Source organism: Pipra filicauda, unplaced genomic scaffold (assembly GCF_003945595.2).
Source record: "Pipra filicauda isolate LSUMZ 115617 unplaced genomic scaffold, ASM394559v2 scaffold53_size3534045_pilon, whole genome shotgun sequence".
NCBI lineage: Eukaryota > Metazoa > Chordata > Aves > Passeriformes > Pipridae > Pipra > Pipra filicauda.
In genome coordinates, this window is record NW_024104687.1 from 630,960 (window position 1) to 658,312 (window position 27,353).

Consider the following 27,353-nt stretch of genomic DNA (forward strand, 5'->3'; position numbering starts at 1 on the left):
TCCTTAAACGCCTCCAGGGACGGTGACTCCACCACCTCCCTGGGCAGCCCATTCCAATGTCTGATCACCCTTTCTGTGGAGAAATTCCTCCTCATGTCCAACCTAAACCTCCCCTGGCACAGCTTGAGGTCGTTTGCTCTCATCCTATCTCTTGTTCCTTGGGAGCAGAGCCTGACTCCCCCCCGGCTCCCCCCTCCTGTCAGGGAGTTGCAGAGAGTGATGAGGTCCCCCCTGAGCCTCCTTTTCTCCAGGCTGAGCCCCCCCAGCTCCCTCAGCTGCTCCTCATGAGACTCGTGTTTCTTTCAGAAGAAAGACAGGCAACACATTGTACAGCAGTCCCAGCTGCCATAAAGAAATACAGCATCTGTTCCAAGAGTAAACCTTGTAATCATGCCACACCAAAGTGTTTATGCTGGGACAGAATGACTATGGTCATACTCTTCAGGACACAGGGGGAGGTTTAGGTTGGACATTAGGAAGAAGTTCTTCACAGAAAGGGTGATCAGACATTGGAATGGACTGTGCAGGGAGGTGGTGGAGTCACTGTCTCTGGAGGTGTTTAAGGAAAGCCTGGACGTGGCACTCAGTGCCATGGGCTGGGTGACAAGATGCTGACAAGGTCATAGGTTGGACTCAATGGTCTCAGAGGCATTTTCCAACCCAGTTGATTCTGTGATTCTGTAATTCTCTGAAGAGAGCAGAAGATCTAAAAAGAGATATTTTTCAAGAATTGAAAAGTCCTTTCAGGGTTCCCACTAGTGCCTTGGATTGATGCGGTAAAGAGAAAACCTCGGAAAGGTGAACTCACAAATCTTACAAGGTTGTTCCTTGTGGATTCTCTTCCAGCGCTGAAATGTGTCTGAAAGAGGGGAGGGTTCCCATTTTTCAGATAATTTGTGAGAAGATGCGTTTTTGAGTGACAATTTGACAGGTTGAAAACTGTATCTCAGTATGATACTGAGACTTCTGGGGAAAGAGTTGTTGACCCCAAACCAGGACACAACCCAGTTGTGGACATACTTGAGTGGAATAGGAAGAGGGCAAGTGCTATGAAGATGGATAATAGGGAATATGGCTTTGAGTAGGGATTTCTTGGTGGATCACAGCTTCTGGGATTGGCTGTGCTTGGAAGGGAGAACTAAGTGCCTTTCTCATAGACATAAAACAGATCTTCAGATTGTTTTCAGTTTTATGCCATAATTTTACATCCTTAGATTCATTTCTAAAATCAATTAATTCCGTAAGTAATCACTTTTTCATGAACTACATGTAAATTTCACACTCAGCTTGCTAACTAGATTTTCCTCTCATCTGGGAAATCAATTTTTAAGAGAGTTATTTTATTTACATTTAATGACTGGTTATATTTGGTATACAGATAACTGGTAATTAATAACTGTATTGATACTGGATATTCACTGCTGTTTGTTCTAGCAGATTGTTAGACCATTGGGCTGCATGATGTTTTCTTAATTTCAACACACTCCAAAAATTGAAAAATATGTGACACCTCTATGACCTGTAAATTTATATGTTTGATAGGGATAAATTTTCAGAAGGCAAATTTAATTTTGTGTGACACAATTTGTATCCAAACATTGTGCTCCTTATTTAGTATCCACAAGCCAATGGCACTGGTAGTGCACACAAATGAAGTACTCAAATATTCACATTAATTTCATTTTACAATTGCAAATTAGTTGTGTCTGTAATTCTAAAAGCCAAATTTTCAGGATGATCTCCAGTCCTCCCACAATAAATTCTGTGTTCTCACAGGTCCTTCCATGAAAGAAAAATGGTGGCAAGAGCTCCTGCCTGACTTTCATCAATCCAGAAGCATTTGTATTCAAAAGTCAGTGCTTGACAAAACCACAAAAGAGATTGTTGGCTACTTAACAGAATTTGCTATTTGCTGTGGTTTGTGTTTTGTTTTGGGTTTTTTTTGTTTGTTTATTTGTTAGGGTTTTGTTTGTTGAAATAATGTATAGAGTCTTTTTATTTCAAGAAGGAAATAGAAGGCAGCACAACCTTGTGACCAACACTCATGTTCCTACATCAAAATCATGAGAGCTGCTATTGTGTCCAACACTTGATTCGATGTCAAATTCTTCTCATGGCAATTTTCTGTTCCCCATTGAGCAAATATTCAAATAATCTGATTTATTTCCTTTTGGTCAACTGATCTAACTTCCTTTCTCACTTGAATTCCTGTCCTGGAGACCTGCCAAACAATGACTCCTAGGAATGAAACGAGGCATGCCTCTGAGATTCCTGTGGAACACCAAACTAGCACAACACAGTAATTAGAGTTTGGATATTTTTGACGCTGTTCTTAAAAGCTACTTGAACTTTAGAAGGAAGGACTATTGAAATTAGATGTAACATCAAGTTTAATTTGAATCTTCCATGATCTCTATGATTTTCCAGGTTCTAGGGAGTTTTCTCTGTATCTCTGTTACCTTCCTTTACCTGCTGTTGGATATTTACAGATACCACTGTGAGTCCCTGCTGTTATAGTCTACTTTGTCATGTGTATTTTCTTGTGGCAACAGGAATATGAGGTTCCTGCTGCAGGAATCTCTGTAGAGCAAAGCACATGGTGTGCTCAGGAATTGGAATCAGCAGCTTTTGGTGTTGGTCTTTTTATTGTCACTGCACAGTAGCCAAGTATTAGCATGTAACTGCTAAGGTACTCCCAGTTCATGCTGTGTGAGGTGGTCTTAAGCAAGTTTGCTTGGGAAGAAGATATCCTGTATTCCTTTGGGCAGTCAGTCTGAGCTTCTGGTGCTGTTATTACCCCTGGCACTGTTTAGGATGGACTCTTCATCCCACCCCCACACTTGGCAGTGTGCACTGTGTCAAGCCCGAACTGGGCATTTTTCCATACCTTTGCTTGTTTTCATGGAGCAGCACTGAAACAGGCTGTGCTGCTCCTTTCTGGGTGAAAAGTATGGATTACCATCTACAAAACCCAGCACTGTTTGGGTTCTTTTTGAAACTCTCTCAATGGGTAACTGTAACAGAAGTGGTCGAATTTGTCAGGTCCCAGGAAAGCTGATGGCTGTGCCCAGGCCAGGTACCAACAGCAACTTCTCACAGTGCAGTTCTTTCCCTCAGATCAACCACAGGACACCGTGGAGGCCTGAACTATTCCCTTGGTATATGATTGAAACCACGCTCAGCTAATCACAACTAACCCTGTACATCTTATTTCTGCAAAATATACAGTTTCCTAGAGCAGAAATGAAATCTCCTACAACATACATTTTGCATTATTGCTTCTTTTTAGCAGTAAATGAGGACATAAGAAACTTTTTCTTAAGCATAGAAAAATGCTACATTTTATCCTTTCGAGACGGTGTTTTCAAACCATGTCAAAATGATCAAGAACTGGATTCTTGTTTAAACATAATAGGAAGGCCTTATTGTATTAGCAGATTACAGTCATTGTGTTGGTATACTATCTACCTTGTCTTCATTTTTGCTAACTTAATGAGAAATTTTTCTAGCATGGTTATATTTTAATACAATAAAATAGTGTTGGAGAAGAAAATTAATATGATTTTAAAGAGAGATGTAAAGACAATAAAATAGCCTCTGGGTTTTCCTTCCTAAACTTTTAATTTGTTGCGAACTTAAAATATACTTTTTATCAATCCTTTAAAATAATTATACTCAAATGAACATTTAAACTCAATTAAAAGGTTTACAGAGGGCATTTTTTCCACATGCTCTGCCATATAAGATCTAAGCAGATCTGCTCAGATGTTCCTAAATTTTCTTGTTTGAGAGAAGTACAAAACTGAATAATTCAGTATCAAGCCCTGACTTTTAGTGAAGATATTGTCATAGCACTATTTACAATGTCCTTGCTCCTCTGAGGTTTGCATTTTGATGAAAATTCTGACCATAGAAACAGAAAGAAATGTCTGTGGTTTTAAGCATCAGCAGCCCATGAGCAAGTTGCTTTGTCTACTCCTTCAAAAAAGGCATCTCTAAAGGCCTAGGACACAGTTTTCAGGGAGGAAGTAGGAGCTTTTGTCCAAAACTCCAGATTGAAGCTTGGAAGATCTGTACTCAGTTATTATTCTTGCCACAGGCTTCCTGTGAGGAATGAAGAAGATATTTTCAATTTTAGTGACTCACAGGTAGAAGAGAGTTTTCATCACCTATATCTATTCCAAGCAGAAACTCTGTAGGTTCTCTGGGTTCTTGGCATACGTTTTTTGCAGAAGGCAAAAGGATAACCGAGCTGTTGGAGATGACCCTCTTTTAACTGGATCCCAGCCATGGCAGGCCAATGAGGGTATGAAGGTCATTTCTCGTTATTCCACAGCATTTATTCATCCCCTTGGGACCTGGGGACTGTTGTGTTTTCTGACCTGACCCCTGGGTTGCTACAACTACATTTGTTACTTTGAGTACAGGATATGTTTTATGGGACCTGCAGCCATAATTCCCCACAACGTTCACATCAGCCCAATGTCAGGGTCCTCACCCAGTATGGGACAAATTCCAGAGATCCAAACACATCAGTCCCAATTTTGTGGTGATGAACACAAAGTCCATATACTGGATTGGGATCTTGGATACATTTCTCTGGCAATAGAGGAGAAACACCCTTCTGCCACATCAATAAATGGAATATCATCCGACTGTTTTCACACAAAAAGAGTCAGAAAGCAGTTTTCTTAATCTCCGAGAGAGTTTTACTTTGTGTATTAATTGGTGTTATTTAGAAGCACAATAGTGACTCTTAAGCTAGGAGTCCCATCACGTGGCACTCAGATCTGGAGCTAGGGCAAGGCACTTAATCTCTCCTTACTTTAGTTTGTGAAACAAACAACACTATTTCAACTACTTTTCAAGAATATTAGATAAAATTAATTAGTTTAGTATTTGTACTGCAATAAAGGTCTATATAATTGGAAAGTCTTATAAGAATCTCGATCGTTTTAGTTATATTTTGCGTTGATTAACTTTGAAGGCTTAGTTTTGATACTTGTGCTGTATTTGAAGTGTGCTATTGTTTGATCTCTCTAAACAACAGCTGACTTTTCAAGCTCCTGTAACAAACCTGTTTAGTCTCTGTGTCTGCCAATGCCCTCTACTGGTTTGAAACACAATCGCTCAGCAGAGGGTATTGCAGGAAACTGTAATATTTAGATGATTTTCCTTGGGGAGAAGTAGAGTTTTGGTTGTGTAGCCGGGCTCTCTATGAAGTGCGAGGAGCTGCACCATGGGCAGGTGACACCGGGGTGACTCTTGTCCTGCTGCACACACATAACACCGTGCCAGGTGTTTTGTGTTGCCTTCTGTGGTTTTGTTTCCCTGGCTTTGCTGTTCTCCCATGAATGACAGGCTCCCAGGTAGCTCTGGAGAGGGAAGAAGGCAGTTGCCTGAGAGCTGCTGTGCAGATGTTCCACCAACACCACGGCCACCTCTCCAAGGAGCCTCTCTGCTCTTCCCCTTGGTCCGGGGCCTTCCAAAAGTGAGGGGTGCTTGTGTTGACAGGCTGTGGGACAAATAACCCCGGAGGCACAGGAGCTGCAGAGCTAATGAAGTGCCTCGAGGAAAAAGTCTTAACTATCAAGGGATAGATCCACTCCCCCTGCCACAAACCAGAGGTCACGTGGCTGAGGAATGTGTATCCAAAGATAGTGCTACCTTCCGAGAACTCTACTTACAGGTAAGTAACTCTTCTTTAAAGGAGGTATCTTTGTGTGGCAGACTGTTTATGGGAGCAATTTGAATTGAACTTTAAATGAAAAAGGCATATCTCTGTAAGTGGTAATAATTTTAGTCATCTCGCTGTGGCTAGGGGTTGTGGAATTCATTAGCACAGATTAACATATAAAGTGGGTGAGATATCTAATAGCAAACGTAGAGGTTTAGGGACCTTAATTCATCACTGAATGAACAGCGTGTACAGTATTAGGGACTATGAAATTTTTAATTTACACAAAGTGTCCAAGAATATAGGGAATAAATTTAAACCCAAAACAGATAATGGAGCTGTGCCCTGCCTAGCTGGCAAGTTGAATTGTTTTTACACTGAGTGAAGAAAGCTAATTATCCCAAGCACAAGGAGACTGCTAAAAATAATAAGATTATAAAGAATAATTTGCTGATATAATTACAACAAAATTGGGTACACACAATCGTCAGATACATGTATTGCTTGACCTGGGCGAGAAAGTGAAATAAATCCTTCCTCTATAGCCTTCGTAAATTTGTTTTTATCATCTCCAAGTGGTGTTTGCACAGGCAGCACAATTTGCATGTGTAATGTGGCTGTACAAATTGACAACAAGTAAATTATTCAAGGAAATAGGCTGGTCGTGGGTCTGAACTATCTCGCAAAGCCTATTCATTTTGAAGAATCACTGAGACGTGAAGCTCATACATCAACCATTTTCTGACAATCCTCAGACTTATTGTCTCCTAAAATGTCATTATGGCTATTATTTATGAAGCTAATTCATTTATTAATATATATTTAACTCTGACTTGTCATGCACCTTAGCAGGCATTCTGTGCACTGCATATTTTTGAATAGATGAAAGAGTTTTGCATGCTTTAATGATTACTGTAAGCTGCTATAGATTTATAGAATGCAGCTTTATTATCTACTTGCATTAATACCTTTTTGTAACTTTTTTTTCCTTAAGGCCATCAAATATAAATGGCAAATGACACATCCAAAAGATTGTATAAAAAAAGAGATTTTCTCAGAGTTTCTTGAATTTTAGAACAGAATGAGGTAGCTAACTGTCAAGGCCTAATTCATTTTTAAGAGTCTATAATAATTATTTTGATTTTTTTGTGTATTTTGCTAAAGAATATAGGATGAAATCTATAAATTCAGATGTTTACTATACTTTTCTCTTTAAGGACAAATGAGCATTTTGATTATACCAACAGAGGGAGTACAATTTGGAGAGGGGGAAATGTAGCAGTTGGAAAATAGATGTCTCCTGCTATAGTATACATAGAATATGGATAATTGCCCCCACATAGAACAGTCCTTAGGAAATGAACAGCACAAAGAGTATGGATTATGAGATTGCCTATGGTTCTTGGATTTTTTTCATCTCGATTCACTTATCTTTAGGGCATATTAAAAGACACAGGGATCACAGTAACCCTTCCCTAACATCTACAGAGTGTCAGGAAATTAAACATTGCAATCTCCTCTGAGACACATATTTTGGGTAGTTCTAAATTTTATTGTGCACGCAGAATACAAATTAAACTTGTAATTATAATCACAGATTGACTAATTTAAATGCATCATTATTTTGACTGTATGGTCAATTTGACTATTTGCATGATCACCATTTGGGGCCACTGGCCAGTAGTCTAAGAACTGATTTGGAAGTTCCAAGCTCTGCTTGTGATGTTGATATCCCCCATAGATTTGATGGGTCACTTGGTCTTGCTCCCTCAGTGCTCGTTCCCATCTGTAGGATGGGGATAAAAAGTTTGCCTTGTTTCCTGATGGCATAAAGGACTAACCTATTGGGGTAAAAGAATACCTGATTAGAGTTGTTCTTTTGTATTAAAATCAGGAATTGTCTTATTTTTCACGTGCTCCTAGCATGTGCTAGGTAGTAAAAGCCATGGGGTTGTGTTACACCATGGAATGGACACTCTGTGAACAAAAAAATGTTTTACTGTATCATTAAGGTCTTGCAGAGCTGTGTTCTTTGTGGGCAGAGCTATTTTACCTTCAGCAGAAGAACACAAGATTTTCAATGTCAAGGCAAGGAGTCTTTGTAAAACAAAGAATTATCAACTCTTTGGGTAGCATGAAGGTCTTTTGAAGCTAATGTTATAATGGAAAATACTATAGATATTCATATTGGAAAGCTTACTTATTACTTTGAATTCTTCAACTTCTTCAGAATGTTAATAAGAACACAAAATATATATAGGAGCAAACTTAAGTGACCACATTAAAGACATTGTGAAAAACCAACTCAATCCAGACAGGAGCAAAGAAACTGGTCACGTGGTTCTGAGTATGTGGGGTGAATAAATAAGGCTTTTTTGTGTCCGAAAGTCAGTAAGAAAAATAACTTTCTGTGCTTTGGAAACAGAAGCTTATGTTTTCAAAAGTGTGCTGTCACTTCTGGTACTTGTAATTTCAGGTACCTGCCTTGAGACATCTTAGAAAGTAAACCCAGACTTGTAAAATACTTTTTGAAACTGAACCCGGTCAGTTGGTCTAAATCTGGCTTACAGTAACTCAGAATTTTCTAAAATTGAGAAAATACATTGTTGAGCTTTTGGAGCTTAAATATTTCTGCCACTTGAAAAACTACCAGTGTAAATATTGGTTGGTCTTCTGTATTTTCAAAGAAAAATGGTGCTTTCAGTCAGACTATCAGTCTATGCCTTCATAATTTTTGAACTTGACAGCCAGTTTCAACTAAGAGAAGTAGATTCACAAGCTCCCTAAGGCTTGTTCACTACAGCCAGGAAATTATAGAGACTGAAATTAATGCTACTTCTGAATTAGGGGGGAAGACTGACTTCTAGCATATTTTGTGTTAGTTTATAATTAATGAGAGTATTTAAATAATCTCAAAATGACATGTTAAAGAAGAAAATTCATTGAGTTTTTCCTTATTATAGCAGAGCATGTTAAACACTTCCCAGCTGCCGTTTTTGCAAATTAAAAAAAAAAAAATGAAGAAGAGATTGACTGAATTGTTTAAAAAGAGCTTTTATTTTTCTCATCTGACAAGAGATTACAGACTTCTGCAAAGACCCTGTATGGCACATCAAACTCTAGTTCATGCCTTTGCTGTTTATGGTAGTGGAGCTACTTTTTTCCTTTCTGAATATCGAAATTACACCTGCTACATAAGATATTCGTTCATCTTTATTCAGTAACCTGTAAAATTCAGAGTGTAGAGAAGGTGCAAATCTGCTTGATAGTTCTGGACAAAATTTTTCAGCTGTGATTTTCTGAGTGGCTCAGCTGTAGAGCCTCAGAATGATGTGCAAAGAAAGTGCCCCATCAGACTGCCTGTGCAGCTCTTGCTGCTGCTCCTGATGACACTAATCCATATTCCACTTCTAAGTTGGCTGCTTCTCAGAGAAACGCTGCTGCTTCAACATCTTTTACTGCTGATCCTGTTTTACATTTTTGGAACAACCTAGGAATTCTCCTATCCTCTTTTGTAACCAGGGGAAGTAAACACAATTTATTGTTTCATAAAGCACAAGTCATGAACCATAAAATCATTATGTATTCTAGCTGTAATGCTTTGTGCTGTGTTTTAATATACCCTGGGATAGTCCTTGTTGGGCTACCAGGGTACCAGGCTGTAGGGACAGCCTGAGTGACCAGCTTGAGATTCTTCCAATGTGTCAGGTGTCTGTAGCTACAATAATCAACTCCTTTGACTGTAGGCAGCGTGTCAGGAATATGCCAGCTGATACCCAGAGCACTGCCTGGAGCTGCGCCCGATAATCCCTTGAAAGGGGGGACATCCAGAAAGGACCGAGTGTGAGCAGCTTCCAGATGCTGTAGTTGCTGCAACCAGCCTACCTACCTCTACCCCAAAACTGCTTTCCTTCTGACTTTGACAGGAAGCTGAACAGGAGCCAGAGTGTGCCCAGGTGGCCAAGAGGGCCAATGGATCCTGGCCTGGCTCAGGAACAGGGTGGCCAACAGGTCCAAGGAAGTGATTCTGCCCCTGGACTCAGCACTGGGGAGGCCACCCCTGGAGTGCTGTGTCCAGCTCTGGGCCCTCAGCTCAGGAAGGACATGGAGGGGCTGGAGCAGGTCCAGAGGAGAGCAACAAGGCTGGGGAAGGGACTGGAGCACAAGTGCTGTGAGGAGAGGCTGAGGGAGCTGGGGGGGCTCAGCCTGGAGAAGAGGAGGCTCAGGGGAGACCTCCTCACTCTCTGCAACTCCCTGACAGGAGGGGGGAGCCAGGGGGGGTTGGTCTCTTTTCCCAGGCAACTCTCAGCAAGACAAGAGGGCTGGGTCTTCAGCTGTGCCAGGGGAGGGTCAGGTTGGATATTAGGAAGAATTTCTTTCCAGAGAGGGATCAGCCATTGGAATGGGCTGCCCAGGGAGGGGGTGGATTCTCCATCCCTGGAGGTGTTTAAGGACAGACTGGATGTGGCATCAGTGCCATGGGCTGGGAACCACAGTGGTAGTGGATCAAGGGTTGGACTTGATGATCTCGGAGGTCCCTTCCAACACAGCTGATTCTGTGATTCTATGATTCTACACCAAATAGATACTTTGGAAAAATATATTTGAACTCTCTCATTAAAAAAAGCCCAACAAAACCAAACCAAACCCAGGCTTATTCATGGTGTAGCACCCTTCCTTCTGATGCAGTCACCTAATAAAGCATTATTATCCATGACACAGCTAAAGGGTGCTAACCATGGGAATGCAATAATAGGAGCAGGGTTGTAAACCCCAGGGCTTAATCCCAATCAAATTCCAAGTTCAGTGGTTATATTTGCCCCCTAGACTAATAAGCAGTTCTTCACTTTTGGTTTAAACATTTACACAGTACTACCAAGTGCTGATGGTTTCAGAACCAGCAGTTGCATATCAGCAGTGGACATTGACAGGCCATATTGTTAATTATATTTGCAAAGTACATTGGGATGCTTTGGGATAGCAGAGTCAGTGCAAAAGGTAAGGTAACTGGTCTGTGTATATTTGGGGGGATGAAAGAGTCTACTGAACACACATCGTTAAGTGACTGCAATCTTTCCATATCTTAAGTGGCCTTTAGATTGGAAACAAACACTTCAGGATGGATTATTTGTTTTGAAAAAAGGAATTAATGGGGGTAAATCAACACGCATTTTGGAAAATATTTCTTCTTGCTTCTACATGAGAGTGTCAGGCAGATCATCATAATTTAGCACATTTTAACTATAGTTTTATTGCACCTCATTTTTCAATAGTAATTTTCCAAAAGCTTTGGGTTTGTAATGTTGTTAAAAAATTAGATGTGTGACTTAGAATAAACAGAATCCTATTCTTTTCTCATTAAGTGTTGTCTTGTCTATTTGCAGTTTACACAGAGGTTGTTTCCAAGAGAAGGATGTAATTTAAAGGATGGAGACATCATCTATACCATCCCTTATCTCTTAACAGCCCATCATTTGTGTTGTAAGTACCCAGTATATTTTCTTCATCCTTTTTCTCCTTGCTCAAAACTGCACAGCATTGCTCTGTTTCTTTTTTTGCTGGGGAAGTAAATGTTTTGATAAGGGCCCAATTACATCAGTGCTGAGTACTCTAAACTCTAAATTTAGTGTTCCCACTCCAAATTCTCAGTACATTTAGTTTCACATATCTCAAAGTGTCAGGAAGCTCCAGTCACATATTTTCTATGAAAACAGCAAACTGTGTGTAAACAGCAGAAGTCTGTCTGATGTGGATTCCTGAGTGGATTTTTTTTAAGGTTTGCAGGGCTAGATACCAGTGAGGTTGATTTTTCTAGTCTGCCTGTTTTGGTGTAGGAATCAAAACCAGGCTGGTTTGTATCAGGCCCTTGATGCAACTCAGAAATACTAAAGCTGGCTGGCCTGCCCATTTAGGTTCCCAAATTGAATCCAATGCTGTTAATCAAGAATCCCAAAGAATGGATGCCTCTTTGGAGTTGCAGGCGACACTTGGCAAATTAAACCTGGTTTTCTGAGTGCTTTGAATTCCTTCATTAACTGGCTGCTGCATTTTGCAGATGGTTGGATCAGCAGCCAGATCTCTGCAGCTGTGTGGAGTGGGCAGACAGGTGGGTAATTTTTGCATTTGTGAGTTCACCATCAGCAAGAAATAGATTTTAACAGCAATGGGAAAGGGAGGATTTGAGTACAGGGTTAACCTTGCTGTTCACACTTCTTCTACACATCCAGTGACAAATTCTGTTTTGTATTGAAGAGCTTGATTGCCTCTCCTTCAATACCTCCATGCCTTCAATTTGCCAGCTTCTTAACAGTAGAGAACTCTTAAAATATTTAGTGTTTATGAGAGTGTAGATAATACAGTGTGCGCTGAAAGTAATTGAAACATTTGGTACCTGAGTCATGAAGTGAAAGGAGACAGTGAGCTCCTATATCACTTCTCTACATTTTGTTGGGTAGTGACAGGTTAATGTATAAAGGTGAAACAATTGGACTTTCTTCAAAACACAAATGGGGTTTTACAGAAAATTTTACTTCTTTTTTTAAATTGACTTTACATTCGTTATGTTTTTGCAGTTTGACAACCTGAGGAGGAAAACAAGTCAAAAGCACAGATTGCTGGAGTCTGAAATTTTCCACTTTCTTGTATAACAACAGGGTAAGTGACAAAGAAGTAAGATCTGGGTATACAGCAGAACTCTAAGTGTGCACTTAAAACTGTTTGTGTCCCTGCATGCTCTGCAGGGGAGAAATTCTTTCTTTGAGGTAGTGTCATAGTGCACTTGACTTTGTGTTTTAAAAGACAAAATTCAAAAGCAAAATTAATTTTGGAAAAGGATTTGAGTGCCTGAGGATTAGTTACAACATTTTCCTGTGGTGTTCACTTCCCAAGAATGGCATGCCTAATAAATATGATACTTTGTAGGGCTGGCAGACAATTAACAGATATTTAGTTTGTGACGGACCAAAAAGTTGATCAGTTTTAGAAACTCCTCTTACAATAGAAAAATGTTTTGATTTTACAGCATTGCTGTTCGTAATGATGTTTTTTTAATTGAGTGCTTTATAGATATTTGGTATTTAAAATGGGAAAAATATAAGCAAAAAAGAATGGTAGAGGAAAAACCAACTATCTGTGTGAAAGCCCAAGAACTGGAATAAAAAGAATTATCCACAGCAGTCACTTTTGGAAGCCATATATACTATATTTTATCTTCCTGAAAGTTACAAATATACTTGAGATTGAAATTTTAAAAAACATGCTAGGACAGAGATGGATTAGGGAGAAATGATACATTTATTAGTCATCTTTACTGAATAATCCACTCCCCTTTCCCATTTGCTTGGTTTCCACTAATTCACATAGGAAATGTTTGGAGATGGTTGATAAACTCAATCTGCCCCATGCATTATTATGGCAGGACTGTGCTGTTTGCTGGACTAATCTCAATAATATGTATGTATGTATTTTCTTAAACTTCCAGAGTCATGTTTCCAAGCTTTTGAAGCCCAGATCCTATAGGATTATCTAAATCTGACATTTATCTGGGTAAAAGCTAACACATAAAGCGTCATAGCTAATCACAGGTTTTTTATACTTTCACTTGGAAAAGAAAGAGCACTGGAAGTGACACACTAACAAATAATACATAATCTGTCCACGTGAAGTAATCTTTGCTGCTTTGTTACCTCTTCCATACGCCACATGCACCACTCACAAATACAGCTTGTTAGCTCTGTAGTTGAGAATCATGATGTTTATTGTAACATGCACAGTAAGTAAATCATCACTGAAAACTGGGATTGGGAGGAATCACCTGTTTAAGATTCCAAGGCACGCTGCTATTTTTTTTTTTAGTCACGTGATTTTAAAGTGTGAATATGTGGCAAAACTCTTTGCTTAGTCACACACAGTATGGAAAGAAAAAATGTAATCGTGAGATTACATGAGAGATCAAAACACCAAAAGTCTTATTTTACACACTTCCATAAAATCTACAATCTGGAAGGAGCTTAAGGAGTTCATCTAGTCCATCTTCTCTGACCCAAAGGAAGCTTTAGTCTGTCATCTTCATCTTACTCCTCACTGTTCTGAACATCAAAAGCTTTCCTTAAATACTTAACTGATGTCATTTAGAGTGACAATTGACCCCATTCTCCCCTCCATCCAAATTTGAACCATAAAGCATTCTCAATCTTTCTTGTTCCCAAGACAAAACTCAAAAACAAGTGTATTAGGAAATATGTTTTCTTCTTGTACTTACTATAAAAGTAAGTATAAGTCATGAAATGTCCCATGCAAATTTTGACTGAAAAAACCCCCAACCATAAATAGAGATGATAAATAGCAAGGCCTATTTCTTCCCTTATTTCTGTGCAAATGCATGAGACTATAGAATAATGAATAGAACATTGTGTCAGACACAATTCAGTATGTATTCCAGTCAGATATTCTTCAAGTGTGGCAGGACAATCTAAAAGAGTGTTAAAATAACCTTTACCTTGCTTGTGCCTAGAGAAACCCAACTACATGTGCTATTGGTGTATAGCTATCATAAAAATAAATTAGCCAGTCTGCATTTTCAGGTTAATCTTCAATTTCATAATTGAATCAGTAATTACTATAAGTTAATATAATTAGGTGCTAACACTTAATTGAGAATTATTTATTCAGGAATCTTCACTATTGTAACATTTTTTATAGCTCCAAATCATTCTGAGTAATGTACTGCATTAAATAAGCTTAACCAGAAACGGAATGGACATTACCTGGAATCTTGCAGTTTAGTTTTGAGCTACTTTTTATCACTAAGGTTTTTACTGAAACAAGAGAAGAAACAGGGTTTTGTCAGTCTTTCTAGTTCTGCCCATAGCTGAAGTGCCACCTGAGCATTTTTAAAAGATTAAGTCAAATTATATTGGAGAGACTCCTGCTGTCTCCAGTGGTTGTTGATGAAGGCCCCAAGAGAAGACTTTACCTCTAAGTGTCTCTCAGAATAAGTGACCTGCAAACCCCGATCAGTACTGGTGATTGAATATGTGCTTTTACATCTAGCCTCATATCCAAACAGGAATTCATAATGGGTTTGTTTCACAAAAAAATGGAACTTTATATCCCAGAACAGAGGTGCTATGGCTAATAAACCTGAATACACAATGGTGCAGTTCAAAAATCATCTCAAGGATCAGTGAGGGTTTTTTCTGCACCGAAGGGTTTGAACAAGTTGCATTTCTTCTTTGTACTTGAATTTGCTTGAGTTTGTCTCATCCTTCCCTTCTCCTGCTGCAGCAGTTGGCTCATTCCTGTGCTGACCAAAACCTAAATCAAAGTGTATCCTCTGTGAGGTCTCTGAAGGGAGGCTGGGTTTGAGTGTGAGCACAAGTCTGGAGATACCATGACAATGCATGGAGAGAATATGTCCAGCTCTTTTAGATAATCCACAATATGCAGAAGTAAAGGAAGCACGGAATAATCAAATTTTGACCTCAGTCCTACTGTAGATCAAGTCAATTGGGTAGAAGGAAGTACGAGAATTTAGAAGGCAATTTGTGTGTTGCATCCAAATTTTGCATTGTTATTCTACGTATTTCAGACCAGGGTGTGTCTTGGTGAGCAGTTCACAGTTGTTTCACTTGCTGGTTCAGCAGAGAAAAAAAATGAATTTTTCAAACTGATGTGAGGGTGTTAAGATGACTCCCAGGGAAGTCAGCATTAGTTGTGCTGTTAGATGTCTGTTTCCACTTTATAAAGCAACAATGAAGTGCAGTAGGTTCAACAGAACTTCAGAATTACTTTGATAAATTTGTCAGAGGAAAGAAATATTAAAATCTGTGTACTGTCTGTTTGCCTTTTTTCTTGAAATATAAATTAATTATGACTATATAAAAACCTTTTACCATAGCTAATTAATCAGAATCTCCTAATAAACTATGTGTCGACAGCACTGTATGTCTAATTATCTTTTTCACTTCAGAATTGTGCAGTTGAATAATGAAGAAAACATTACCTGATGAATTCTTTTATTTTATGATGATATCTCTAGAGACAGAAAAGACAGAGAGGTTTAAATGCCATCTTAAATTACATCTTGGCCTTGGCAAGCTTTCAGCTGGTTTTGATTTGCATGGAAACCATTTTTGTAAGACTCATATTCTCTGAAAAACAGAACTTAAAGCTATAACTAGAATAAATTATCTATAGCTATTTAGGGCTCTATTAAATCTAGATGCTAGGCACCCTTTTCACATGCAGAATGCAATGGAACAGCTTTTAATACCCTGTCAACCTGTTCTGTGAAAAGTCGATTGGGCAGGGAAGGTTTGATTTGGCTGGTTTTATTAAAATATCTTTCCTCTCCTTGCACCATCATGAACCACTCAGCCTAATTTAAACCAGGCAAATTCACCAATCTGTCTTGCATGTCTATAGAAACAGCTTTTATTTTTTAAAGTGATGACATCCACACATAACTGTTGGCATGCAAGCTCAAGACACAGTTATTCATACACTGCTGATAGGGAATTGTTCTTTATATGTGCTATACCAATATAGGGAGCACGTTCATGGATTAACTGCATCCATGCCTCCCTCTTTTGATTGCATCACCCCCTCCATAGCAGCTGATTTTTCCCCAGGACACAGGGGAAGGGTCAAAGCAAATCCCGTTAGACTCTTGTTAGTCAACCTTTTAAGTTTGTTCTGCTTTTATAATTTGGGATGTGTTCACCTGCAGTACCACTGTGGAATGAAAGTATCATCACACCACACAGGCATCCATAACAATGCCTGTTATTACAGTAAAAATGTTATCTGATCTAGTCTTATTAATTATTTAGATCAGAGCTTAATTTGATCTAGTGACTGAATTCAGTGCTCATTTGCTGTGGTGCAGACCAGCTAAAACCAAGGAAGCTTCTCTGGATGTGTGCTGATGAGAAAAGGAAGAAAGGAAAAGTTATAAATATCTTAAAAGCAAATGCTCATAATATTTGCACGAAATACTTAAAAAAAAAACCAACTTAAAAAGAAAGTTGCTCTCTACTTTGTCTGCTGTGCTTCCTGGAAATATTGATCTAGATCATATTGTCAACTGTGCTTTAAAAGTAGGAATGTCTTGTCTAAGCATAGGGTTTCCATCTGCCACACCTCTTCTCTGCAGATCCTTACAAAGTTATTGGGAAAAGTTGCAATACTACAAATTGATTTTTTTCTTGCAGTGCATAGAACAAAAATAACCCTGAGACAACACTAATTCTGGCTCTCAGATACTGACACTCAAGGTTATGTTCCTATGTGAAAAGACTATAGCAACCTAATAGAGAGAACCATACAACTCTTACACTTCCTAATAAGCAATCTGAAAATATGTACCTTAAGTTCAGATTTAGAGCATGTTAAAGAGTCAGCCAGTCTGACCTCCATGGTTAATGAATTCCATGAGGAGCGAGCAAACACTAAAAATGCCCTGTAGCTCAATGTCTTCAGCCAAAAAGAACTAATCCAATTGACTGAGACCAAAGAAAACGACTGGGGATGTATGGTTCCAGAATGTCTCTGAGGTATTCAAACCCAAGTCAATTTAAGGACTTGTAAGTTAATAACTAGGACTTTACACATAATCCTGTACTTTACAGGTAGCCAGAGAAGGTTTTTCACAACCAGGGTAATGTGATTTTCATGCATGGTGTCAGTCAAAATTTCAGCAGCCGAGTTCCAGAGTAGCTGAAGTTTTTCCTCAGTGCAACAGTGAGAGCGACAAAACGCTGACATGGAACTGCATCAGCGAGTTCTAGAGTGGGCACAGGCAGCAAACCTGCATCAGCAGGGGCAGAGACCAGGGTTTGCTTCTCTGTGTTTTAAAAAAGGAGGAAATAAACCTGTCAGTAACTAACGGAACACGAATACTAGAATATGTGACAGCCTCAATTATTGCCTGCTGTTTTATCATAAAATCTCACCAATCAAATAAGTTAAACCAGTATCTTCTGCAGCTTGAACCTATAAAAGTTGGGGTTCTGTGTTGGAACAAACTAGTCACATTTTTCAGTATGTATGTGTTAGCTGTAGCAGAGATGTATTGAGGGACAGGGTGGGAGATGGTTTTCTGACAGAAAAAAATGTCTGTGATGAAGGGTTTCTTTTTCCTTTTCATGTTCAAAAAAAGTTAAACTGTTATTTCCAGACACTTGATTCCTGCTTTAGAGTTGACTGAGTGAAGGATCCCGTTTTCATCTTCAGTGGTTGTTGTTGTAATGATGAGCTGTTTGTACCTTAACAGATGATAAATAGATACATAGACATTTAAGCAGAGAACCACCTGAGTTCATCTTTATACTTGCCTTGGCAGATGAAACTTGCTTTTCAATAGCTATCCTCAGATATATTGCTGAAAGTTAAGATACGAGAATCAATCATTAGGGATGAAAGCACTGGGTATTTATCGGAGAAAGGGTTATTAAAAGAAGATCAGCAATGGTTTTACCAAGAATAAATCCTGTCAGACAGAATATGACCAAGTTCTTTGAAGGAATGACAAAAGAAATAAATGATGGGAACGTGGTGGACATAATTTATGTAGACTTCAGTCAGGGGTGTAGCCAGCAATTTGAAGTTTGTCCACATCGTGGCTGATCCCGTGCCCCCTGCCTGCAGGATCCCCATAATCTCGCCCAGCAGACAGGCCATGGCATGTGATCACTAATGCAGCAGCCACACAGAGATGGAGATTTGTATCAGGGCTGGGCTTTCAGAGCCCAGAAAGAAACGCTGGCCCCAGGAAAAAACAGATTGTGTTTTGCACATACTGCTGAAAAGGACGGGTTTAGAAAATGTTTTAGGGGAGACAAAATCAGAAACACAGATATCAGCATTATAAAGGCAGAATGGCCTCGGTCAATTAGGAATATATTTCTATTGGACATTTAGTAGTATTTTCTTCTGACACCTTTCCTCTACTTTTTACATACTAAAAATCAAATATTGGATTGGGAAATGTATCATTTTTTTCTGAATCTTTAAGAGTTTAGGAACTCTCCCCCTCTAGTTCCTGTTCCAACACAATACAGGTCCACAATACAGTTCCCTGTTTCCAAAGGTCTCTCCCACTATGATTACATCATCTTGTGCCAAATGCAGGTGTTTTCACCATCCTTTGCAAGTACTGCTAATCCAATGAGTCAGAAAATCTTCTGACAGTTTTTTTTCTGCCCCCCCAAAAAACTGGGTGGCAATTCCACAGGCTTTCAACCACCACCCCTGTGCTATTTTCTAAAGCAAGGCCAGTTCTCATGTCACATCCATAGATGGTAAACTATATAGTGGTTACTTCCTTGTAACCTTTTCTGATTGCACCTGAAAAGAGTCTACTCTTCTTCAACTTATCTCATATAATCTATGATGTATTACTGGATGTTATTACCTTCAATAATGTCATGCACCTAACTCATATTATTTCTATTCTCCTGCATGTAATTAACTAGACATCATTCTACCATATTTACTTACATCTTAAAATTAGGCTTTGTCTTACATTTTTTCCCAATTCCTCTGGCTAACTTAGTCTTTTAATTACTATTCCTTCATAATAATAATGTTTCACTTAAGCTTGAAATAAATCTATGGCTTTGAAGAGCCACACGTACAATTTGAATTAGCTTTCAAATCTGAACTTTGCAGAATCATCCCAGAACTACACTGGGATACTGAGTCCTGAAAATTGGCATCTGTATTTCATTTTATAGTTCACCTTAAATTCTGAATAACATATATTTACTAGGCACTTATTGTTTCTTTACAAAATTATCTGTAACTGAAGCAAAGGAGAACAGATTTGTTTGAAGCTGGATATAGATCTTTAAAGTGTGAGCCATGTACTTTTCCCAGATCTTTACCACTCATCTTACACTACTGAGATTCTACCACATGGAATATCATGGAATGTAAGTACAGAGTACACTGGGTTGTTTTGGTAACACACAGTTTGCAGAAGATCTGGTAATTCTGCCCTCAGATGCCCAAACACACGTACTTTTGGCCACAATAGAGCTGTATTCTTGGGGGTTTTGGAACATAATTTGAACCTAACATGAGAATTACTTTACTCACAAGACCTTGTTCCATCCCCTAACCTTCCTTTGCTTTTGGCTTTTGTCTAGAACTTCAATTTTTGCAAAAAGTTACTTTCACCTCCCCAGTACTTTGAGATATGAGATACTGGAACAACATAAGGAAAGTCTGTCATAAAAATCATTGCTTTTTCTTTTTGTAGCATCATATCTGTTTGTTTCTTCCCGTTGCTACTAATGCTCACCACTAGACAGGCAGGGAGATTTGTTCAAGTAAGCATGTAATCCCGTCCTCTAAGAAGTGGTGAACCAGATTAGCACGAGGCATGCACATGTCTGACAGATCATTACTGGCTCTATCCTGGCTTGCAGGAGTCAGACCAGTCTCTTCTCTTCCCTGTGCTATGTGGGTTCAAACACCAGCTGAATTTGTGTCTTGCTGTGTGCACTTCCCAGAAGGGCAGTGCAGTGATACCTGGTGGTCTCACCACCTGAATTCAAGCATTGACACGTCCTGAATGTTTGCACTGAATGGCAGCAGCTGGGATTTTGTTGTAAGTTCATCCTTCTACCAGTGCTATCCTTCAGGGTGTCATTATCAAAGTAGAGCATACTTCTCAACCTCAAACAGTGTGAGTCCTGTGGAAAAAAAAAATCAAACAGCAAGATATTTGAAATTCTCATTGAATTAATGGGCCTCTTTGATTTTTTGCCCAGGAGAATACAAAAATCAAAAAATTTTTAAGCCAAAAAAATCTGGCGTCTCCTGGGTAAAATGTGAGAGTTGAGAAGTATGACATAAGCATTAGTAGCCTTTGTGCCTCTTGATAGCTCTGCTGAATCTCCCAAGACTCTGAAAGTTGATTTGTCAGCTTAACATTAGCTTCAGCCTCAGCTGCAGCAGTAGCTGTTGTTTCACCTTTATCAGCAGAAATGGTACAGCTACTGGAGGGACTGATGTGGTAAATCTTTTTGTGACACCATTTTGTTTTTGCCACTATCTCTAATTGGTTTGCTCGTGCACTCTGCATCCCTAGCTAGATAGGCTGAAAGCTTCATCACACTTTAATTAGAAAAGAGCTATTTTAAAGTTACAGAGTTGACTAATTTTATTCATCAAGTCTCTAAGGGTCACATTTTCAAACTGGACCACTGAAAATGCCATTGGTGATATTTTGCAGAGGCTGAATTCACAATACTCCATTATAAGCATCACAATTTGACACATTCACAAAAATGAATGTAGGTTTGCAGCTACAAGCAAAACACCGTGGGTTTTGTGCTTAAAAAATTAACTGAGAGTGGTTAATATTTGCTCCAATCTTTTGTTGTGCTCCCTGCTCACAGCTTCCATCCATTTGACCATGTCTGGATGCCCAGGATTGAGTGGTTAGGTAGAAAGTCACTCTTTAGCACGACTCCCTCTGTCTTCTTTTTCTTCTATTTCCAAGTCACATGGACTGAAATTAACACCTCAGTTTGCAAAATCAGGCAGAGCAGATATCTAAACACACTGTAGAAGGGTGGCCACATGAGGATCATGAAGATTTCTAGGGCATACTAAGGCTGTATCAAATGACAAACAGTGAAGCTGATGGTACTGAACTTCCTGGACGTCCACATCCTCCTGTCTGAGCCAGGGTGTGGGAAGGAAAGAGAGACAAAGGTCAGGGTGATACCTGAGATGAACTGCACACTTTGTGCAGGGTAATCTTGCAATGTCCTTGCAGAGTTTTGTGGACTACGGGACAGTCACTGTTATCTCTCACCTGCAAATCCCTTCCTGGCTGCATTGTAGTCAGAAACGTTTCTTACTACAGCAGAATCCAGTTGTTCATGGCTTTCTCAATATTATAGCTTCAGACATTCCCCAGAACAGCCTTTATGTGAGAAGCAATTTTCAGTTCAGTCAAGCATATTGGCATTTTTATGATTCTGATTCCTGATTTAGGGCTCTTTTTTATGCAGACTGTTCATTCTATATTTAGCTTATTTTTTTCTGCCAAATAAAATCCATTTCTGTTACACAATCTAGTACCATTGCAGTCTGGGAGGGATCTCTGGCTTGGTGTTCCAGATAGGTGGTAGGGCACAAACATCACAAATAAATAACAGACCTTGCTTAAGCAGATATGTTGAATGTTTTCTTCTAGCAATAATAGCCACATTACATGTTTCTTCTATCAGGTACTATAATAAATATAGACAGTGTATAACCCAGTTCTGAAGATAAAGCTGGTCAGTCATGTATTCCCAGGGCTGGTATAAGGTGGTGGTAGTAGGAAGCCAGTGCTGACATGTTGGAAGCAGTGAGAGTTCTGTGATCCACCTGCAACAAGGGGAGGCAGTTCTTTACTAGCCCTTTTGTTTTTGTACAGAACCGCAACATTAAATTGCCTTTTGATTTTTAAAGCCTTCAATTTGTTTGTTTTTCTAGTACAAAGAAATTTCTTAAGCAAGAGTTAACATAATCTCTTTTTCATATTATGGCTTTAGATGTTACCTGTCACAGTATGTTTCTCCACGTATAAAGATAGAGAGTGGAGCAAGAAATCCATCCTCACTTGATAATCATCAGAGAGGGATTCACCTTGATTAAATGCAGAGTTATGCTACATCACATTGCCCATATCTCCCTGTGAGGCTTAGTGTTAACAGGATACGGAGCTTAATGATGTATTCAAGCAATTTGGATGGCATTTAAGGGTTTTTTTGGGTTTTTTTTAGTTTTTGTAAGGGTTTGTCTACTTTTTCTCTATGAACCCCTAATTTCTGACTCTGTTTTTTCCCTCCATTTTTAACTTGTCCTCACTCTTCCCAAATATGCAGCCTGGGAGAGAATATTTTGAAGTACAGTTCAAGGTCCATCTTTACCATGTCCTGTTATGCTAAAATGTTTGTTATATGCACACACAAACATCTGCAGTTTATAGCAAGGCAGAGTTTTGCTCCCCTTGGCATTCTGCATTTCCAGCAGCCATTCTGATGGTACATGCTGCAACATGAGGAGACAGTGAAATTTTGTGATATTTTGATTGTATTTCATCTTTTAATCTCATTTCAAATGTGCACTGTAGGTGGACATGTACAGTTGCTTCACTAGTTTTCTTTCTTTCATATAATTTATTTATGGTGGGAAGCAAACTGAAAATTGGTCACTGGAAACACTGCCATGCTGACCTCTGTTTTGGCCTTCTTGCCATTCACCCAACTTTAAACCAATTTTATTTTGGATCTCAGTTTGTGTGCATGGGTGAAGGAATTGCCTCAAAACAGAAATATGTGCCATGCTGAAGTTTTGATGCTTCTAGGTTCATTATGTCACACTGATATTTCGGTGTAATATAAATTATATAAACAATTTAAAAATGTTAAAATGTTCCATTTTAGTTTACTAGACCAAACAAATGTTTCCTATGATGCAGTTTAACACTGAACTGAGGTTTTTAGCATAATATACTGCAGTGATTTATGGGAAGTGTAATTCAGATGTTTTAAATGAATCAGTTTATTTAAAAACAAAATGAACCCCAAACCTCCTCCAATTATTCAAAGGGAGTTTCTGCCTGATGGATATATTCTGTTTTTATAAGAAAGTCATAACGTTTTGATTCTTATGAGAAAAGCTATTTTTCCTGGAAATAGCATTTTGTAAAAAATTCTTACCTAGCTCTAGTGAGATACTTTTGTGATTCCAGCCTTGAAGAGATAGTGAGACATGAATGGCAGTTGGTTTTCCTGGATTCTTTTCCAGTGCCTTCTACATCTATATCCTGCTGTCTATCAAGATTCTCATTTTCTTCTGAGCTTAGGCCTCTTCCTTTGTGCCCTTGTTATTTCAGGAAGTTTTATGCCATGTAGAAGGATGAGCTGCCAGGAAAGTTAGATTGGAGAGTACTAATATGTCATGGAGATAGCTGGATTAATAGGCATGTGGTGATTTCATATTTGAAAGGTGGGAAAAGTGGTTCCATTTGGGACCTATTTGGAAGAGGCAAACAAGTCTGTGACAGGACACTTCTATCTGTCAAAAAGCCAACTGTAGAGAAGGCTTGGATGATGCTCAAAGGAATATCAAAACAGGATTATACAGACCTTCCCAACCTCTGAAATTGGTTTGATCTGTACATCACAAAATGCAGACTTCTCTGCTTCTTCTGTGGAGAATTCTATGTGACAACTCCCTTAGTGACTCTGGAATTTAAGTAGTGTTGGGCCATAGCAAACTACTACTTAAAACTTAATTATTTGAAAAAAAGTCTGGTTTATTATCAGAATTGGTCAATAAACAGAAGCACTCAGATGAACCTCTTACTTATTCTGTGTATGTGTTGCTTTTATTTCACTCACTGAGATCTGCTTATAGCAGGTTATGTCTTTAAAAGGTTAGAAGAAAGTTATGGTCAATTGGCTGGAGTTGAGGGCTGCCTAGATTGACTTGGAGCTCAAACTCTTTACATTTTTTGGACAGTAGTGACAGATTAGAAACTAGGTTATTTTATCACCTTCTTAGTACCATGATATTAATGTAGAGGAACAGAAGACAGATACCCAAATTTTCATTTATGGCTAATGACAAAATATATCATTCAGTAATCAATCCTGTGTATTTTGTGTTGGATGTCTTGGGTTCTACCTACATCAGGTTCTAAAGTCCTCAAAATAAATGCCAAAGTAATCAGAGGTAGTAAAGCAGTTTAGAAACCTTCACACCTTTGAAAATGTAGGACTCTTAGACAAGCATGTTTTATAAATGTGGCTGCCAAATATTATCCTCAGCGTAAAGAAAGTTTGTATTCTGAGATGCACATGCTCCCAGCAATATTTGTCCCCACAGTGAGCACAGCAGCAGTGCCTGGGCTGGGACTGCTGCCTGCCCTCATTGCTGGCACAGCAATGGGTCAGAGTTCCTGAGCCTCCCTGAGCTGAGCAATGGCACTGCTGACAAGCTCTTCTCAAGGTGCAATTACAGCCTCACACTGAGAAAGGGAGAGTAAGTGTATGCCAATGGTTCTGAAAGAATAAAAACTTATTTTTGTGTTTTATTATGCTGGATGTACATGTTTGTCATGTACATTTGATGCAATATTAAACTTAGGTATGTGTATGTGTGTGTAGATCTGCATGCATGCACAGATACTTATTTATCTTGTATGTATTAAATACTTGAGGCATGCCTGACATGGAAATAGGGACAGTGTGTATTAAACAAACCCCGAAAATTCTGAAGATTAGAATTAACAGATTATAACAAAAGCCTTTGGGAAGCAGCAGTGCCCCTGTCTTGCACTGCTTTCAGACACCTTTGCTGCCCTGGGTTACACTCATGGAATGGCATCTGAAGCCTCCACCCTTGTATTTCTAAACAATATTTTGTGTTTCCCCTTTTAACCCCAGTCTTTCTTACACACCCTGGAGAAGTAATATATATGGAGTAAATTAAGAATAGGAAAAAAAAAAGGCTATCTTAAAACAATTTCTTGCTAATTAAATTTAGTCTTTTGTATCTGAGCAAAAGCCTGAGTCAGACCAAGAGCCTTTTGAATATCAACAACACATCTTGAACTGGTTCTCATTTCCACTGAAATTATCATTTGGATCTGTAAAAATACTTTGACTGAATGTGGCCTAGTATTGCTGCTGTGGTTCCCTACATTAGAACATTCCCTTCTCACCCTCCTTTCTGCCATGCAGGGTAGTGCCTTCTATTCCAATGGAAGCGACATGATCAGAAAGCAATCCATATTGTGGGTGACATATGAAACACAGCTCTACATAATGGATTTGGATAACCATTGATTTCTGAGTTTTGGAGATAATTCTTCGCTAAAATTCTGTAACTGGAAAAAAAATTCTTTTTTTTCCGCGTGATAGAAAAAAGACGAGTGATTTTTAGTGGAAAAAAAATTTTTATTAAAATCTGATTTTTGTATTTTGGAAATACAACTGCATCTGCTTAAGAAAGAAATATTAGCAATTTTTATCCATAATCAAAATGCTAAAAAATATTTTTTCTCATCTTGTCTTTTAGCTTTCTTTGAAGTCACAATATTAAACCTCCTTAAAAATATTTATGTGTATTTAGTTAACAAAAGCTCCTGTAAGTTGAATCCATGCTGGCAAAAGGTTCAGGTAAGCTCTCTATATAAGCTTACAGACAATTGTGTAAATCTTCAGCCATTAAAGAGAAAGGAGAAAAAAGCCATCCTCATTACACTGCTGTCATTTACTCTTCATCTCCTGTCCTCTTTAGCAGCATTAAGATGGGATGTAAATTTGCCAGTTAATGCTGTTAGAAAATGGATGGTTCAAGAAGGGCAGGAATTAGAGATCAGTATTAGGTGCAGATAAGCTCCTTTTCCTCCGCAGTGGCGGCTGTTTAACATTCATGGGAAAATCATCATCAAACAGCGTTATCACAGCTCTGTTGATGGCTGAGGAACTTCATCACTATGATAATTTTTTTTTTATAGCTGTGAGCCAAAAAGCTCCCTTTTATTTCTGCTGTCTATAACTGCGATAGAAGCTTGTTTGTATGGGTAGGGCATTGCAAACTCTCAGCTCTTCAGCCAGGTTTGATTTCTTGCCACCATCGCTCCCCCACTCAACCCCTTGTGTACGTTGCACTAAACAGTAATGCTGATTAAAAAAAAAAAAGAGTGCTCAAACAATCCTTCAAAGAATAACTGATATTTTTATGATCAGTAATTCCAAGTTGGACAAGTGATGCCATTCTGAAACATAAATGTCATCCATTTTGTGGGGAGTAAAGGGTAGAGACTAGAAAGCAAGCACCCAGAGATGGAGGGAATATTAACTTGTTAACTTGACCAGGAGGTGGTTTAAGTGTCACCACATGGCTAAGATATACTTTATTTTGCTTTTTTACATCATCAGCTGAGGAGGTTCATAGCCTGTTACACCTTTTTATCCCCTCCAACCCGAGAGCAGAACTGTACCTGTCTGTGTTTTCTTGAATTTCTTTTAACATAAAGATATGGTGGTTCATCTGCAGGTATTTTGGACATGCAATGTCCAATTTTAAACTCATCAAATTTGCTAAGGACTCAGCTCTAGATGACATTTCTACCCCATGCTCAGCCATCTTCGAAAGTATCTGAGATGAGGATCATGGTTGTCATACTTGGGAGTAGGGAAGGTGCACAGTTCCAGACTGTCTGTGTTCTTCCTAGGGAGATAAGGTGCTATTCAAGGAAATTTTTTAATTTATTAAGGTTCTCAGCTTATGCTTCTTTGCAGCTTTGACCTCATTTTTTGTAGTTTATCTGCTCTAAATGACATTTCTCATTTCGAATATAGCTGGAAAACATTGTGCTAAACAGCAATTTTGTAGCCTCTGCAGCACCACCTGATAATTTTGATATTTTCACTTTGAATTCAGTATTGATTTGATTACTTAGGTAATTTACTTTTAACACAAGCTCATTCCTTGTCTTTTCCTGAGCAGGGACTTCCAATCATGCCATGTTGTACTGAATTATGTTTGGAGTTTAGAGATAAGGACTTTTGTCTACTCGAGACTCAGCTTAGGCCACCAAACTCATTTCCCACAGGAGGAGGGTTTGAATCCAGTCAGGAACCTAAAGGTGAAAGGC

General features: G+C 38.8%; 1 long non-coding RNA gene across 9 annotated transcripts in view; it reads left to right on the forward strand.

Annotated features, from left to right (window-relative positions):
* Nucleotides 1-1,777: 1,777 nt before the first annotated feature.
* LOC113993367 overlaps nucleotides 1,778-27,353 on the forward strand; it is an 84,518-nt gene continuing 58,942 nt past the window's right edge. For 6 of the 9 annotated variants that reach the window (XR_005565787.1, XR_005565785.1, XR_005565783.1 and 3 more), the window contains exons 1-4: nucleotides 1,778-5,689; nucleotides 11,062-11,158; nucleotides 11,733-11,783; nucleotides 12,250-12,331. This is a non-coding gene — a long non-coding RNA (uncharacterized LOC113993367). Of the gene's footprint in view, nucleotides 5,690-11,061; nucleotides 11,159-11,732; nucleotides 11,784-12,249; nucleotides 12,332-17,307; nucleotides 17,578-27,353 lie in introns of those variants that run through there. The other 3 variants (XR_005565786.1, XR_005565784.1, XR_005565790.1) reach the window with 3 other exon arrangements.